Source organism: Zalophus californianus, chromosome 2 (assembly GCF_009762305.2).
Source record: "Zalophus californianus isolate mZalCal1 chromosome 2, mZalCal1.pri.v2, whole genome shotgun sequence".
Taxonomy (NCBI): Eukaryota; Metazoa; Chordata; class Mammalia; order Carnivora; family Otariidae; genus Zalophus; species Zalophus californianus.
In genome coordinates this window covers 136,008,482-136,027,064 of record NC_045596.1, presented here as the reverse complement: position 1 = coordinate 136,027,064, position 18,583 = coordinate 136,008,482, and the positions used below count along the sequence as shown (strand labels likewise).

The window sequence follows — 18,583 nt, the reverse complement described above, 5'->3', positions numbered from 1 at the left end:
TGAACTCAGCATGATGAAAGAACCACTCTCATAGAAATCCATTCAATATATTACAATGACATTCTTTTATCATTTTTGCCCACATAGAAATTAATATAAAACTGTGTTGGAAGCATATAGTAAGTTGAAATGAAATGTTTCAGGCCTACACTTTGAGGAAACGCGTTGATGTGTTCTATCCTTGGATGTATTTATAAGAGGTGCAAAGGTAATCACTTCTAATGACATCACTCCAAAGTTCCATAGAAGTGGTTTAAATGCTTAAAAGAGGGAGACTGAATATATCACAATTCCAAGTACTATGTATTTTGATAATGTACTGAAAAACTTTTAAAGTATTACTTAGCAACGTTAGGGAATTTGAACCAAACTAATATTTTGTTCTGCTTCTCAAGTCAATTATGTTGAGGGAGAAGTGCTCTAGATATGTTAGATGAGTCATTATTTGATATTTGTTTCTCTTGTGTTAAATTGGAAATTATCTAAGAGTTGGAGTTGTAAGAATTCTGAGAGAGAGTGGAATTCAACTTCCAAAAGTAAAAAAGGGAGAGTAATAAATCGGAATCGTGGCTCATAGTCAGACACTACCTAGAAACTGTTATTTGCATAGCCAAGTATGTTTTCAAAGAGGTTAGTATATTTTTCAAGCAAATGACTGTTACTTTCAGAATGTCTTTTATGTGCTCAGCAATAAAGTGATTGAAAAACATAATGTCCTATTACAATTATTACATGCTTTTTATGGAAAATAAGTAGAACTTTCTGAAAATACATCATATTTTTAAGTATTTGTGTCCAATAATTTTTACATCTGACTGTAAGTGCTATAATAGTTCAGACACAAAAGAAATCAGCATATGAACCAAAAATGGTAGCAATTGAGATGGTGCCTAAAAAATGTATGTTTTTATACTTACTCAATAAGGATACAAGTTATTTAATTGAAAATGAGTACAATAATTAATTCCTTTGTTATTTTCAAGTTGTTGATAAATTATTACTAATCAATAATTTACTATGTAACACTTGCTTATATTTACCCCATTCTCTTATTATGCATTACTGTATTTAATACACTATTATCAACTTTGTTTTTTGTTTTTTTTTTTTTTCAAATGCACTAGTAATGGGATTATTTGGGGCAAATTTCCTGTGTCTATAATACTAATATGGTTAATAGTGTATGGTTTGGGCTATTTCTTTTCCCCTGCAACTAGTAAATTATATCATTGTGGTAAAGTAGCTACCAAGTCAAGAGTTTAACTTTGTCTAAAAGCAGCAAGTGCTGTGTGTAATTCTGGGTTTGTATCTATAATTGGTATACAAGATTACATTGCACGATTATAGAATTACTATACATACAGTCAGAACATAATATCTCTTTAGGGTCAAAATGATTACTGCATAGCTAGAATTGGAGCTAGTAATTAGAAGAATATCTAAATAATGTGAACACATATAAGGCAAAATTTTATTTTAGTTATTTATCTATATTATGAAAAACACTGAAGAGTATGCTTGAGGATATTTTTAAACATCTTTTTCCTTTTAGGGATGGATAGTGAAATGCAGGGTTGTTTTGCCATACTTATAAAGCATACTAAATTAAATTATAGCAATCCTACTTGCATAGCTTGCATATAGAGTCCCATTTTCATGAATGTGAATGATGGTCAAATTTTCTACTGTACTTCAAAGTAATTATTCCTATTACTAAGGAAAAAAATGAGAGTAAAATTAGCATGCACTTCCAAAATCAAAACATTAAATGTAAGCTATTTTTAACATAATAAGAATTTTTTTCTACATCAGGAAAATCTGAGGGATAGATATCATCTTTTCTCCTACCAATTTCATGTAACATATTTTTCTAACCAAATTTGGCATGTGTTTAAAAATGTGTTGCAGAGATTGATCTTTTTGTAACTTGTGTTTTTCAGAATTTGAGACTATTTTCTGACTGCTGTGCTTGGTATATATTTCCAGGCCAGGCAGAAGGTCTGACACATAATAAGTGTTTAATTAATGAGTTTCCTTCCTCTGAACCTTCACCACATTAATCTACTTTTCTCTCAGATTGCTATACCCTCACTTCAAATAATCTATATCTCCAATGTCTGAAAAGCTCCTGGACAAGTGTCAGGATTTTATATCTGAAGTGTCTAAAAACTGGTAGTCTCTTAATTCATGTTTCTCACAGGGATGGAAATACAGAAGAAAGTACTACACTATTTCCTAAACCAGGAATTGGATTGGAATAGGATTGAGGGAATTATGTAACATTAAGGGAACTGTATTTCTTATGTACTGAATTTCTCAGCATCTAACATGATATCAGAGATGCAACAAGTACTGCATTAAGTGCACATGAATTATGTGGAAGCAGTAAATACAAGTAATAAGTATTTAATCTCCTGTCACACTGATCTAAGCCTGAAGGTCCCAGCAATACCATTTGCCATTGGTCAATTGTGAATTTAACCAGTTTACTTCATTTCTTTCCAAGGACTGGAATGAAATAATGTTCAAACATTCAGGTGCAGGGTGCCTGGGTAGCTCAGTCGGTTAAGCATCTGCTTTCGGCTCAGATCATGATCCCAGGGTCCTGGGATCAAGTCCCAACTCAGGCTCCCTGCTGAGTGGGGAGTCTGCTTCTCCCTCTACCTCTGCCCCTCCCCTGCTTGTGCTCTCTCTCTCTTTCTCTGTCAAATAAACAAATAAAATCTCTTAAAAAATAAATATTAAGTTTCCCATAATCATTGTTGTTCACACTACTCATAATCCACAGTTTCAGGGGCTCTCCTGCAAACAGTGACAATTTTGCTAAAAGCCTCTATTTTTCCCTGCTTGGCTTCTTCTCATTTTTTTTCCACTTTTTTTTTTCCTTTTTCAACGCCTCTAATTCTCAGGCTTGTTTAATCTAGTCTGTAAGGTAAATCAAGACTGAGACATTTAAGAGAACCAAAATTATTTTATGCATCTATATTAAAAAATAAACTTGTAGCTTAAAAAATAATCAATCTTCACAAAATTTGGGAAGTTGTTCACTTTATAGGACAGCTTAAAATTCTCAGCATTTTAAAAATTTTTGGGTCCTAATTTATGTTCCCCCTTTTTAATTGAAATATAGTTGACATACAATGCTATATTAATTTCAATTGTACAACATAGTGATTTGACAATTCTGTACATTCTGCAGTGCTTGCCATGGTAAGTATAGTTACCATCTGTCACCATACATAAGCACCACAACATTATTGCCTATATTTCCTGTTGGACTTCTTAATCCTCTTCGCCTATTTCACCCATCCCCCTTTCATCTCTTCCCCCCGCAACCATGTTTGCTCTTTGTATTTATGATTCCGTTTTTGTTTGTTCATTTTTTTTGCTTTTTAGATTCCACATATCATTTGATGTTTATCCTTGTCTTTGTCTTATTTATTTCACTTAGCATAGTAGCCTCTAGGTCCATCCAAGTTGTCATAAAAGACTTCATTTGTTTTTATGGCTGAGTAATATTCCATCGTGTGTGTGTGTGTGTGTGTGTGTGTGTACATGTGCTTCACATCTTTATCCATTTTGAATGGCCTGAGGAATTTTAATTTCAGAAAACTCATTTCCATTTAAAAAATATCTGAGAAGGAAGGCCTGATTCTATGCACTCATTCAGTTCCTCAGCGAATTCCTTCCGACTCCTTCAGAGACACAGCGTAGGCCACGTACAGTTATTCCTATTTTCAGTACATGTGTTGCCTAAGCGAGCACAATGTACAGTTATTGCTATTTTATCCTGTAGAGTGAGACTTTATTAGTAAAATATCCCCTTTTGGTTTTATGTATTCCTTCCTTCTCCATAGGAATCAGAAGAGAACCTGAGCCCTAGGCTGGGGATACACCAGACACACGGATGCCATGCTACCTTAGATTGAAATCAAAATGGTCTTTAACCTGTTGAGTTCTGGTTACTGGACTCAGCTTGTGTCCCTGCCTTACACTCTCTTGAATATGAGTGCTTACCAGGGGATAATAAGCAACTCTAGACTAGCACGCAGCCGTTCTTTAAGATATGCATATTGAGCCTCAACTGTGAATTCAGTTTGGTTTAATGAAACCAAACTTCTGGAAGAGAAGAGAAGAGGTATTATAACCCTGTCTCCCCAAAGTTCCAACTACCTACTCCGCTTCTGAAAGGGATTGATTAAATACTTATTGATGAAAAATTTGTTTTTAAAAGGTTGTTAAAATTCTAGAATATATATTTTTAACATTGAGTGTGAGTTGGTTAATATCCACTTCCCAATTGTTTAGGGAAAACTTAAATTACTTGATAGTTAATAACACAGATGATATTCTGATGTTTATTGAAATATATTGATTTAAATCACTCTACAATTATATGGGGTATTTTTTTGTTTTTAAAGTAAGAATAAGAAATTATACCTTACATTCTGTTAATCTTCATAAAGACAGTTCCACTGAATATTTAATAAGTGATGTACTTTTCATATTAGTGATTCATTGCGCATTTCAGTTAACTGGCAATGTATATTAACTAGACACTCATTTTTCAGAATTTCAGTCAATAGAGAATTTTCTTTAAAAAATCTTAAACTCCAGCAGTAATTAATTAATCATAAATCATAGTCTAAAGTTGAAGAGATTATGCAGTGCAAAATAATGTGTTTTGTAATGACATAAGAAATATAAATTTTTTATATGAGGAATTTCAATTTGGATTTCTATCTTCTATATACAAATATATCCAGAGAGGAAAAATTGAAAGAGGCTATTAAAAATGAAAATGCATGTATAATTCTCAGAAGAATCAATTATGTCTACTTAATGTACAAAAATTGAAATAATAATTTGTTTTCTTTTTTAAGCACAAGTGCTCTACAAATGTAAAGCAAAATGTTTCGTTATTGTACTCCTAACTTGTATCCAAAGTGCTAAGTTATTATAATATCATTACATGCAAACAGATATATTTGAAAGATATTAGAGTTCTACTACTCTTAAGTTTTTTATGATATGGCTAATGCATGGGGGACTCAGTGATTTTGTATCAGTTTTCTTTAATTAGCTAGAGATTAAAAAGTAATTTCAAAGCAATTTCTTTTTTTTCAGAAAAATTGTTGTATTACAATGGTTGTATTATCTTCAAAGCAAGTAAATATCATAAAGAATGGATATTTACATAATTGATTGCGTTTCATTTTTTGTACTATTCTGGAGAGAAAAAATCTAAATGTCAATTTCTTGTGATATATGTAAAGATTACAACTTGCTGTGCAAGTGCTACTGTAATTAGCATAGGAAATGAAAACCACAGGTTTGGCCATGATTTATCACATTATCATATGCTTACTTTTAAAATATTTCCTTGTAAAAATTAGAGGGGTGAGGAGAATTGAGAAAATGAGAGGAGAAGCTAATGAGATGGCAGGTATTCAAGCAATGAATGACAAAGCATTTCCATGGGACCCTCCCCCCCCCCGAAAATACTTCAATAATTCTTCCAAAGAATGATTTATTTTTGGTAGTGGGATGATGAAAGGGAGAACTACTTACGGGCCAGCGTGGTTGAGAGCAAGGAAACTTGATAAAGCTTTGTGCAAGATACCGGGAAGGCGAGAAAGTACAAGCTGTGACAAATGCAAAAATTAGCAGAAGTCTTTCTGAGAGCCTTTGACTTGTCATGAATAAAATTAGTTGGAAGATAAGGAAGAGGGTAACAACTAGATATTTTCACCTACATTACAAAGGCACAGCTAACATTCAGGTTCTTTAGGGCTCTAAGAAATTCTTTAAATTTTCACTGACTAAAATAATACCTTTTATACAATTTAAAATAGATGCCACACGAAGAAAAATATGTTTTATAGCTGACCCTTTTAACATCTACAAATCATGTGTCTTGCATCTCTTGTCCTCTCTGAAGTTGACTGCAACTACAGACAAGTTTAATTCCATCTAGTTCACCTGGCACAGAGGAAAACTTTTAGTAAATACAAGAAGGAAGTTATTTCTGATTTATGTGCTACTTCAGAAGTAGTCCTATGATAGAAAGGGAAGATAGCAACTTCAATGATGCTATTTAAGATGCTTTGAAAGGCTTGGCTACCCTTGACATCACCCCCAACACCACCATTTGATAATATTGCCTGGAATTTCAAACTACTCCTGTTTCTTTGGGTTATATTTCTCTAGAAATCTACCTTTAAAGTGCTCCTATTTCTTGAAAAGAAAATGGAAGAGCAGTTGGGAAATTTGACATCTTTTTTATTGGCATTTTTCTTTATGGGTTGATTATGTAGTGTCTTAAAAAATTAACATTTGAACTTGGGAGGATGTGTGTGTGTGTGCGTGTGTGTGTGTGTGTGTGTATTTCAATCTATGATTACATGATAAGTAATAAGATGAATAGAGTATGTATAGTAGAGAACTTGAAAGCAACAAGCACTTGTGTAAAAACTGAGAATGCCAGTTCCCACATTTTTCTCCTCCTCTGGACTTGACCTACTAAACAAAACAAACAAACAAACAAACAAAGAGTGTTCCAAAGTTTCCTTGTAACACTCCTCCCTTCCCTACCACATACCCCAAGATGGTGTCAGTGTCGAATAATTATCTCAAATTGGGTAATTCAGGAATTCTATGGAAAGTGGACCATCTTGTTACTCTTCAGTTTTGGTGGGATGGAAAGGCACTGTTTTAAGACCCTCAAAGTTCGAATGAGTGAGACGAGTGTAATGTAAGAGGGTTGCAGTCAAATGTGGGATTAAGGGGCTCAGGGCTTATCCTGTTTCAGATGGGTCATAATTCCTACACAGCCAATGGCTATGGCTCTACTGTAAGAGATGAAGAAAACTGAAATAACAAGTAGCGGGCACCATTCTGGGAGTCTGTAGAGAGGTCTCTAGCACTCCTTTTCTGTTATAAATTACAGCAAGGAAATGATTAAGAAGGGATTGTGTTTGATTTATGTTTCCTTGAAGCTTCTCCAAGGGAAAAATAAACATTCTGCGAAAGTGAGAGTTAAAGTAAAGTATATCATTCTTCCTCATATTTTATCAAATCTGTTAAAGCAAAATTATATATATGGCTAGCCATTTATCAAGACAACTCTACCCTTGTGACTTGATTCATGTACAGGCCAGGTATATGGAGACACAATTTTAACAGTAAAATTGTCTGGGTACACTGAAACCCTGGCACATCAGAAATTGAAAATATCAGTTGTTCAATCCTTTTTAGGAAAATACAATCTCAGGATGATAAGCAACAACTAAAATTGTTTTGAAAAAATGGTTCTTAAAGATCTCACAAAATCCCAGCTCAATGAGGTTCTTCTATTTTTTTCTTTACTCCATTCATCCTTATATGCTAATTCCCCCCACAAAGAAATAAACTAACAAGCTATAAGGATTCTAGATAAACCAGGAGTGGGAGCTCTTTCTGTCTGTATTCTCACACATAGTGATTATCTGAGACATTTATGAACCCTGAAACTATGATCTTCTCCCGGTGTCTCTGAGGTCCTTCACTGCCCTCTCCTCTCCACACAAACACAAACTAGATCATCAGGGCCTGCAGTATCTTGGGATTTTTACACTCCCAGAGCCTAGTGCACTATTTTGAAAAACAGAAGATATTCATAAGTGGCTTATTAAACACAGTACATACGTATATGTTTGTGAGTGTGTATGCATATATATATACAGATCATTGTTGGCAAACCTTCCAGCCTTCTTACATGGGTGCACAACTTCTTCTACATAAGCATTTGATAACTTTTTTCATCTTATTTTTAAAGAAGTAAACACACTATACCCTTCAATTTGGATCTGTAGTGCTAATCTTTTTCATTTTGGTTGCTGGATTCGCTTTTTTACTTTCCACCTTCTTTAGCATATTAGTGTAGCTAACACAGTGAGTATAAAATGCTTAGAGAACGATTGAGTGCTTGCAGCCGACGCGTGTGCGCGCGCGCGCGTGCGCACGCACGCACCTGTATGTATGTGTAGTCTGTTAACTTCGTTATTTCTTGAGTTAGAGAACACTGTCTGCATCACTGCCTCGTCTCTGCCCTATATTAACAGGTCTCTGAACTATCTGAGTCCTGTAAAAAAAGAATCTAGTGTCCAAAGTGGATGAATGAAGGCCAGTACCTCTTTTGGCAGAATATACGCTTAGCCAGATTAGTAGCCCATATTAGCTATGTAATCTTTTTTTTTTTTTTTTTTATTGTATGGGGAAATGAGGTTGGGTTTAAAGAGCAAACTGTATTTAAAATATGAGGATCTCATTATCTTTAAAAAGGCAAAGTTTTATACAGGTGTTATTAGTAGACTCCAAGCTCTAGGATTTAATAAAGCCCCTAAATAGATTCATTCTATGGCATTTTTTACTAAAGAAATCAATGAAGCACTAATAACATGTAATTTAGAAACACTCTACATTGCAAATCTGCCTCTTGAGTTTTATTATGCAAAGAAAAAACAGCTCTTGCTTCTCTCAGAGGTCCTTATGCTAACTCATCAAAGTGTTCAGTAAAACATAGGGCAGTCCATTTGACAGGACCCAGGATTCTTCTTAGGAGACAGCTGTGGGGTATACACAGCAAATTTGTATGTTGTTGTTTTCCTTTGTCACAGATGATTTTGAGTTTTGCTGGAAATGGTAAATCAAACTTATTTTACCTTAAATGAGTAAATGGTATGGTTGCATAGATTACTTCGCTTTCTTTGCTTGGTAGCAAAAACAAACTCAGGTAACAATTAAGGTTAATAAAGAAAAATACCAAAGTTAAAATGCAATGCAATACATCAAGAGAGGGGCAGAGCTCATCCTGAGAACCTAAGTAATTTCTTATGTGAATTTAATATGCACCCTGCATGACCTATTTCATACATACGTTTAATAGATTATAGTATTTTGAATCAAGCATATAAAGCATTAACTAGTTCTCATAAAATGTGTATACAAAAGAATAATGTATATTGGGGTTTCTAATTCTTTCTTTTTTAAGATTTTATTTATTTATTTGAGAGAGAGAGAATGAGAGATAGAGAGCATGAGAGGGAAGAGAGTCAGAGGGAGATGCAGACTCCCTGCTGAGCAGGGAGCCCGATGTGGGACTCGATCGCTGGACTCCAGGATCATGACCTGAGCCGAAGGCAGTCGCTTAACCAACTGAGCCACCCAGGCACCCTCTAATTCTTTCTATCTGAAGTGGCTATATTATTATTCTGTTGAAAGAAGGTGATATATTTGACCGTAATGTCTTATTTTGTGAATTCATTATTTTTTTGATGAAATGTTTTATTAAAATGCTAAAACTTTACATACACATATCATAACATAACAAAAACTATTTTTTGAATTAAAGACTCCTACTGTGGCTCAATAAAGCAATACAGTTGAAAATAAATAATTTTATCTTTGAGAATTGTGTAAATTCAATAGAACTGTAAGTTAATAGAACATTTTTTGAAATTTTCTGTGAATGTGACTAAATACTTATATATATATATATATATATATGCACATCACTTCTCACTTTTGTTTAATTACAAAAACAGTTAATTTAAATGTAAAATTAGTGGTAGTAGTGGGGGTTATCTTTAGATGCACAACATGGTGATATTGATATTCTCTCTGTTTACAGTGATTTGAGACTGTAAAAATTATTCATTGTGAATCCACCCAAGTTGATATTTTGTACCATTTTTTAAAAAATTTTATTTATTTATTTAGAGGCAGAGAGACAGAGAGAGAGCGCACGCCTGCACGAGAAAGTGGGGGGAGGGGCAGAGGGGCAGAGAAAGAGAGAGAGAGAGAGAGAGAGAGAGAGAAAATCCCAAGCAGACTCCATGTTGAGAGTGGAACCTGAGCCGGGGCTCAATCTCATCACCCTGAGATCATGACCTGAGCCAAAATCAAGAGTTGGATGCTTAACTGACTGAGCCACCCAGGTGACCCTGTAACATTTTAATTTAGTTGTAAATCTGTGGATGTGGCCTCACTATGGCTATCCATGTAGGAAAAAAGAATTAGCCAATCAAATATATTTACACAAATGCATTCCTTTTATTCATTTAGATTAACAATCACTTGTTCTGTAGCAGTGTTCTATCTCTTGCATCTCCTTGTGAAAAAGAAACCCTACAGTGAAATTTCGGGTTTTAAAGTTCTTTGGTTTTAAAGATTTGGTTCAAGCAAAAATGAAATACAAGACAGATGTCAGAGAGCCTTTAAAATGTACTATAACAGAAAAACCCACCGAATTTGTAGATATATGGAGAAATTGCATATTAGGTCTCTTCTGTTATCGATCATGAGTAGAAATACTCAACATAACCACATGAATAGATTAAGAACATTAGGCAACAAATATCCAAACTGCCAGGGTTTTATCCTTTGGTGTATACACTAGTGCCTTGTAGGATACATAAACCTCACAAAATGAATTGAAATAGATAGCTTCAGGGGAAGTAAAAATGACGGTTGCCTTAGGTGACTTTTAAAACTGCTAGCTGGGTTAGTTATGGTTAAAATCTCTGTATTGGTTTAGACTGAGATTAGCTGAATTTTTCTATACTACAGGAACTTTTCCTTTTTTACCTTCCCATTTTTCTTTTATTTGGGGGGAGGGATATGAATATTTATAGATTTTTTTCTTATATTGACAACTGATTTTCAAGGAAAATAGTATGAAATTACAATAATTCATTTTTTGGTCATAATGTAGAAGCTTATTTTTATGCATATGTAATTTGAATGCATAAATATAGTTTTTAGTTCTTTGAAACAAAAGGAAATCAGGGTTTGCATGTGCTATGAAAGTAGCAGCTGATTCATGTAAACCTAGAAAATCCTAAAATAACCTAGATTTTCTCCTCATAATGTAAATCAAGATTATTCATCAATTTTGAGTGGTAGGAAACATTTTTATGTTTTTAATTAAAGTAGACATTGTTTAAATTCTGCTTAAAAACCTAGCTGTACAAATTGAAAAATGATAGAATATTTGGAACATCTGAAGAATTTTTATTAAAAGGCTTGACAAAACTCATTTAATTAATTAATACCTGAAAATAATTTGAAAACAGATTATTAGTTTATATAGGAAGATGATTTAAGAAATACTTTTAATAGATCATAGGTACATATATCTTTATGTTGACTAAACATGCTTTCCTAATTCCTTATATACAGTCTTTTTTTTTTTCATTTAAAAACATATTTATGAAGAAGAAAACTTGCCTCTAGGGAGAGGCCCAGGATGGGTTTGGAGGGCAGGGCTAGGGGGAGAGGGTTGGAGGGAGCTTTGCTTTCTACTTTATATCCTTTTGTGTCAATTTAACTTAGTATAATATGTATGTATTACTTATTCAAATAGATATGCATTGATTCATCACATTTTTATAAATCAAAACATAGAAAGTTTTACAAAAAAATGGTAATGAGTAGTGACATCAAAATATACTAAATAGGGCACCTGGGTGGCTCAGTAGGTTAAGTGACTCTTGATTTTGGCACAGGTCATGATCTCAGTTGTGAGAACGACCTCTGCATGGACATGGAGGCTGCTTAAGATTCTCTCTCCCTCTGCCCCTCCCCTTCTCTAAAATACATACACACACACACACACACACACACACATACACACACACACACACTGAATAATCAAAGATCCATCATCCAAGCAAAAACTAACATTCTAATTTTTTAAAAATTATGAGTAGACATGAACACAGAATAAAGCAAAACATAAATTGTGCAAGAATACTTGATACATATTGTTGTCTAGCATTCCATTAAATAATAATGATGTTCATACTAATAACAGTTCATACTTATCTTACACTTAGTAGGTACCAGACACTGGCCTAAAACCTGTTCTTTTTTTAAAAATGTTTATTTTGTAATTTAGCAGATTTGGGAGAGAAAGAGCGAGCATGCATGTGAGCTGGGGGGAGGGAGGGGGGAGAGGGAGAGAATCTTTTTGTTTTTTTTAAGATTTTATTTATTTATTTGACAGAGAGAGTGAGCACAAGCAGAGGGAACAGCAGAGGGAGAGGGAGAAGCAAGCTCCCTGCTGAGCAGAGAGCCCGCTCCATCCCAGGACAGAAATCATGACCTGAGCTGAAGGCAGATGCTTAACCATCTGAGCCACCCAGGCACCCCAAGACAGAGAATCTTTTTTTTTTAATAATTTTATTGTTATGTTAATCACCATACATCATTAGTTTTTAATGTAGTGTTCCATGATTCATTGTTTGTGCATAAAACCCAGTGCTCCACGCAGAATGTGCCCTCTTTAATACCCATCACCAGGCTAACCCATCCCCCCACCCCCCTCTCCTCTAGAACCCTCAGCTTGTTTTTCAGAGTCCATCGTCTCTAATGGTTCATCTCCCCCTCCGACTTACTCCCCTTCATTCTTCCCCTCCTGCTATCTTCTTCTTTTTTTTTTCGTAACATATATTGCATTATTTGTTTCAGAAGTACAGATCCGTGATTCATCAGTCTTGTACAATTCACAGTGCTCACCATAGGACATACCCTCCCCAATGTCTATCACGCAGCCACCCAATCCATCCCACCCCCCACCACTCCAGCAAACCTCAGTTTGTTTCCTGAGATTAAGAATTCCTCATATCAGTGAGGTCATATGATACATGTCTTTCTCTGATTGACTTATTTCACTCAGCAGAACCCCCTCGAGTTCCATCCACATTGTTGGAAATCGCAACATCTCATTTCCTTTTATGGCTGCATAATATTCCATTGTGTATATATACCACATCTCATTATCCATTCAACTGTTGATGGACATCTTGGCTCTTTCCACAGTTGGGCTATTGTGGACATTGCTGCTATAAACATCGGGGTACACGTACCCTTTCAGATCCCTACATTTGTATCTTTGTGGTAAATAGCCAGTAGTGCAATTCCTGGATCGTATGGTAGCTCTATTTTCAACTGTTTGAGGAACCTCCATACTGTTTTCCAGAGGGGTTGCACCAGCTTGCATTCCCACCAACAGTGTAGGAGGGTTCCCCTTTCTCCGCATCCCCGCCAACATCTGTCGTTTCCTGACTTGTTAATATTAGCCATTCTGACTGGTGTGAGGTGGTATCTCATTGAGGTTTGGATTTGGATTTCCCTGATGCTGAGCGATGTTGAGCACTTTTTCATGTGTCTGTGGGCCATTTGGATGTCTTCTTTGGAAAAATGCCTGTTCATGTCTTCTGCCCATTTCTTGATTGGATCATTTGTTCTTTGGGTGTTGAGTTTGATAAGTTCTTTATAGATTTTGGATGCTAGCACTTTATCTGATGTCATTTGCAAATATTTTCTCCCATTCTGTCGGTTGTCTTTGCTTTTGTTGACTATTTCTTTTGCTGTGCAAAAGCTTTCTATCTTGATGAAATCCCAAGAGTCCATTTTTGCCCTTGCTTCCCTTGCCTTTGGCAATGTTTCTAGGAAGAAGTTGCTGTGGCTGAGGTCGAAGAGGTTGCTGCCTGTGTTCTTCTTTAGGATTTTGATGGACTCCTGTCACATGTTTAGGTCTTTCAATCATTTGGAGTCTATTTTTGTGTGTGGTGTAAGGAAATGGTCCAGTTTCATTCTTCTGTATGTGGCTGTCCAATTTTCCCAACATCATTTGTTGAAGAGACTGTCTTTTTGCCATTGGACATTCTTTCCTGCTTTGTCAAAGATGAGTTGACCGTAGAGTTGAGGGTCCATTTCTGGGCTCACGATTCTGTTCCACTGATGTATGTGTCTGTTTTTGTACCAGTACCATATTGTCTTGATGATGACAGTTTTGTAATAGAGCTGGAAGTCCGGAATTGTGATGCCGCCAGCTTTGCTTTTCTTTTTCAAGATTCCTCTGGCTATTTGGGTTCTCTTCTGGTTCCATACAAATTTTAGGATTATTTGTTCCATTTCTTAGAAAAAGGTGGATGGTATTTTGATGGGGATTGCATAGAATGTGTACATTGCTCTAGGTAGCATTGACATTTTCACAATGTTTGTTCATCCAATCCATGAGCATGGAACGTTTTTCCATTTCTTTGTGTCTTCTTAAATTTCTTTCATGAGTATTTTATAGTTTTCTGAGTACAGATCCTTTGCCTCTTTGGTTAAATTTATTCCTAGGTATCTTATGGTTTTGGGTGCAATTGTAAATGGGATCGACTCCTTGATTTGTCTCTCTTCTGTCTTGTTGTTTGTGTAAAGGAATGCCACTGATTTCTGTGCATTGATTTTATATCCTGCTACTTGACTGAATTCCTGTATGAGTTCTAGCAGTTTTGGGGTGGAGTCTTTTGGGTTTTCCACATACAGTATCATATCATCTGCAAAGAGTGAGAGTTTGACTTCCTCTTTGCCAATGTGGATGCCTTTAATTTCTTTTTGTTGTCTGATTGCTGTGGCTAGGACTTCTAATACTATGTTGAATAGCAGTGGTGAGAGTGGACATCCCTGCCGCGTTCCTGACCTTAGGGGAAAAGCTCTCAGCTTTTCCCCATTGAGAATGATATTCGCTGTTCTTTTTTCATAGATGACTTTTATGATATTGAGGTATGTACCCTCTATGCCTATACTCTGAAGAGTTTTGATCAAGAAAGGATGCTGTACTTTGTCAAATGCTTTTTCTGCATCTAATGAGAGGATCATACGATTCTTGTTCTTTCTTTTGTTAATGTATTGTATCACGCTGATTGATTTGCGGATGTTGAACCAGCCTTGCAGCCCAGGGATAAATCCTACTTGGTCATGGTGAATAATCCTTTTAAGGTACTGTTGGATCCTACTGGCTAGTGTTTTGGTGAGAATTTTTGCATCTATGTTCATCAAGGATATTGGTCTGTAATTCTCCTTTTTGATGGGGTCTTTGTTGGTTTTGGGATCAAGGTAATGGTGGCCTCATAAAATGAGTTTGGAAGTTTTCCTTCCTTTTCTATTTTTTGGAACAGTTTCAGGAGAATAAGTATTAATTCTTGTTTAAATGTCTGATAGAATTCCCCTGGGAAGCCATCTGGCCCTGGGCTTTTGTTTCTAGGGAGATTTTTGATGACTGCTTCAATTTCCTTAGTGGTTATAGGTCTGTTCAGGTTTCCTATTTCTTCCTGCTTCAATTTTGGTAGTTGATACATCTCTAGGAATGCACCCATTTCTTCCAGGTTATCAATTTCCTGGCATAGAGTTGCTCATAATATGTTCTTATAATTGTTTGTATTTCTTTGGTGTTGGTTGTGATCTCTCCTCTTTCATTCATGATTTTGTTGATTTGGGTCATTTCTCTTTTCTTTTGGATAAGTCTGGCCAGGGGTTTATCAATCTTGTTAATTCTTTCCAAGAACCAGCTCCTAGTTTTGTTGATCTGTTCTACTGTTCTTTTGGTTTGTATTTCATTGATTTCTGCTCTGATCTTTATTATTTCTCTTCTCCTGCTGGGTTTAGGCTTTATTTGCTGTTCTTTTTCCAGCTCCTTTAGGTGTAGGGTTAGGTTGTGTATTTGAGACCTTTCTTGTTTCTTGAGAAAGGCTTGTATTGCTATACACTTTCCTCTCAGGACTGCCTTTGCTGTATCCCAAAGATTTTGAACAGTTGTGTTTTCATTTTCATTGGTTTCCATGAATTTTTTTAATTCTTCTTTAATTTCCTGGTTGACCCATTCATTCTTTAGTAGGATGCTCTTTAGCCTCCATGTATTTGAGTTCTTTCCGATTTTCCTCTTGTGATTGAGTTCTAGTTTCAAAGCATTGTGGTCTGAAAATATGCAGGGAATAATCCCAATCTTTTGGTACCGGTTGAGACCTGTTTTGTGACCTAGGATGTGATCGATTCTGGAGAATTTTCCATGGGCACTAGAGAAGAATATGTATTCCGTTGCTTTGGGATGGAATGTTCTGAATATGTCTATGAAGTGCATTTGGTCCAGTATTTCATTTAAAGTCTTTAGTTCCTTGTTGATCTTTTGCTTAGATGATCTGTCCATTTCAGTGAGGGGGGAGTTAAAGTCCCCCACTATTATTGTATTGTTGTCAATTGTGTTTCTTTGCTTTTGTTATTAATTGCCTTATATAATTGGCTGCTCCCACATTAGGGGCATAGATATTTACAATTGTTAGATCTTCTTGTTGGATAGATCCTTTAAGTAGGATATAGTGTCCTTCTTCATCTCTAATTACAGTCTTTGTTTTAAAATCTAATTTGTCTGATATAAGGATTGCCACCCCAGCTTTCTTTTGGTGTCCGTTAGCATGGTAAATGGTTTTCCACCCCCTCACTTTCAATCTGAGGGTGTCTTTGGGTCTAAAATGAGTCTCTTGCAGACAGCATATTGATGGGACTTGTTTTTTAATCCAATCTGATAGCCTGTGTCTTTTGATTGGGGCATTTAGCCCATTTACATTCAGGGTAACTATTGAAAGGTATGAATTTAGTGCCATTGTAGTGCCTATAAGGTGACTGTTACTGTACATTGTCTGTGTTCCTTTCTGATCTATGCTGCTTTTAGGCTCTCTTTTTGCTTAGAGGACCTCTTTCAATATTTCTTGTAGGGCTGTTTTTGTGTTTGCAAATTCCTTTAGTTTTTGTTGTTCTGGAGGCTTTTTATCTCTCCTTCTATTTTCAATGATAGCCTAGCTGGATATAGTATTCTTGGCTGCATATTTTTCTCATTTAATGCTCTGAAGATCTCATGCCAGTCCTTTCTGGCCTGCCAGGTCTCTTTGGATAGGTCTGTTGCCAATCTAATGTTTCTACCATTGTAGGTTACATATCTCTTCTCCCGAGCTGCTTTCAGGATTTTCTCTTTGTCTCTGAGACTCGTAGGTTTTACTATTAGATGTCAGGGTGTTAACCTATTTTTATTGATTTTGAGAGGGGTTCTCTGTGCCTCCTGGATTTTGATGCCTGTTTCCTTCCCCACATTAGGGGAGTTCTCCACTATAATTTGCTCCAATATAACTTCTGCCCCTCTCTCTCTTTCTTCTTCTTCTTGGATCCCAATTATTCTAATGTTTCATCTATCGAATCGCTTATCTCTCAAATTCTGCCCTCGTTATCCTGTAGTTGTTTATCTCTCTTTTTCTCAGCCTCTTTTTTTTCCATCATTTGGTCTTCCTCATCGCTGATTCTTTCTTCTGCCTCATTTATCCTAGCAGTTAGTGCCCCCATTTTTGATTGAACCTCATTAATAGCCTTTTTGATTTCGACTTGGTTAGATTTTAGTTCTTTTATTTCTCCAGAAAGGGTTTCTCTAATAACTTCCACACTTTTTCAAGCCCAGCTAGTGTCTTTAAAGTCATGATTCTCAACTCTAGGTCCGACATCGTACTAATGTCCGTATTGAGTAGGTTCCTGGCAGACGGTACTACCTCTTGTTCTTTTTGCTGAGGTGATTTTTTTCGTCTTGTCATTTTGTCCAGAGGAGAACAGATGAATGAGAGAACAGAGTGCTCACAGGTTAACAATGTCTCCAGCAAATATACTCTGTACAAATCAGAAAAGACCTGAACCCAGGGGACAAGAAAGGGAAAGAAAGAAGAGGAAAGAAAAAAGAAAAAGATAAAGATAAAAACAAACATAAACAGAACAAAACAAAACAAAAAAAACAGAATATGATTAAATATGATCAGGCTAGTGCATAGATCAGTGCCACACACTAGCTTTTGGGCATATTTTGGTCTGTTAGAAGAATGTGCCTGCTAAAATTTTAAAGGAAGAAAGACTTATAAATGTACAAAATAAATGTTGATACAATGAAGGGATGGAAGATGATTGTAAAGATGAAAATTATAAAAGATTTCATAAAAGGAATTGATAAGATAAGAAGTTGTTTTTAAAAAGAAAGAAGATTTAAAAAGAAAAAGAGAAAAGGAAAAAAAATGGAGAGAATGTGATCAGGCAGGAGACTAGAACAAAGCCATACACTAGTGATTTAGGGTATATTTTGATCTGTTAAAAGAAATTGTATCTCAAAATTTTAAAGGGAGAACAACTTATATATATATGCCAAAAATAAGGGTAACTACTATGAAGGGATAAAAATATGACTCTAAAAATGAAAAATAAAAAATTTTTTTTTTTTAAAAGGGATTGATGTTTGAAAAAGGGAAAAAGAAAAATTAAAAAAAAAACAGTTAAAAAATTAACTTTGAAAAACTAATGAATTATGCTAAAAAAGCCATGAATTCTATGTGCAGTATTCCCCTAGCGCTGGAGTTCTCCCGTTCTCCTTGATCGGTAAACTTGGTCTTGGCTTGCTAGCTGTTCGTGATGATCTTCTGGGGGAGGGGCCTGTTGCCGTGGTTCCCAAATGTCTTTGCCAGAGGCAGAATTGCCCCGCCCTTGTGAGTCCGGGCTAAGCAAGCTGTTCGGGTTTGCTCTCAGGAGCTTTTGTTCCCTGCAAGCCCTGGAGGACCAGGGTGAAAATGGTGGTCTCCCAATCTCCGCCTGGAGGAGCTGAGAACTCGGGGCCCTGCTCCTCAGTGCGCCCCCAAAGAAAAGCAGTCACTCCCATCTCCCCGGTCTCCGGCCGCACTCCGTGCTCACCCGG

General features: G+C 35.8%; 1 protein-coding gene across 2 annotated transcripts in view; it reads left to right on the top strand.

The window, feature by feature from the left end:
- The window catches only part of FSTL5 (follistatin like 5), a 741,602-nt gene that overhangs the window by 680,313 nt on the left and 42,706 nt on the right, over positions 1–18,583 (top strand). The window lies entirely within an intron of this gene.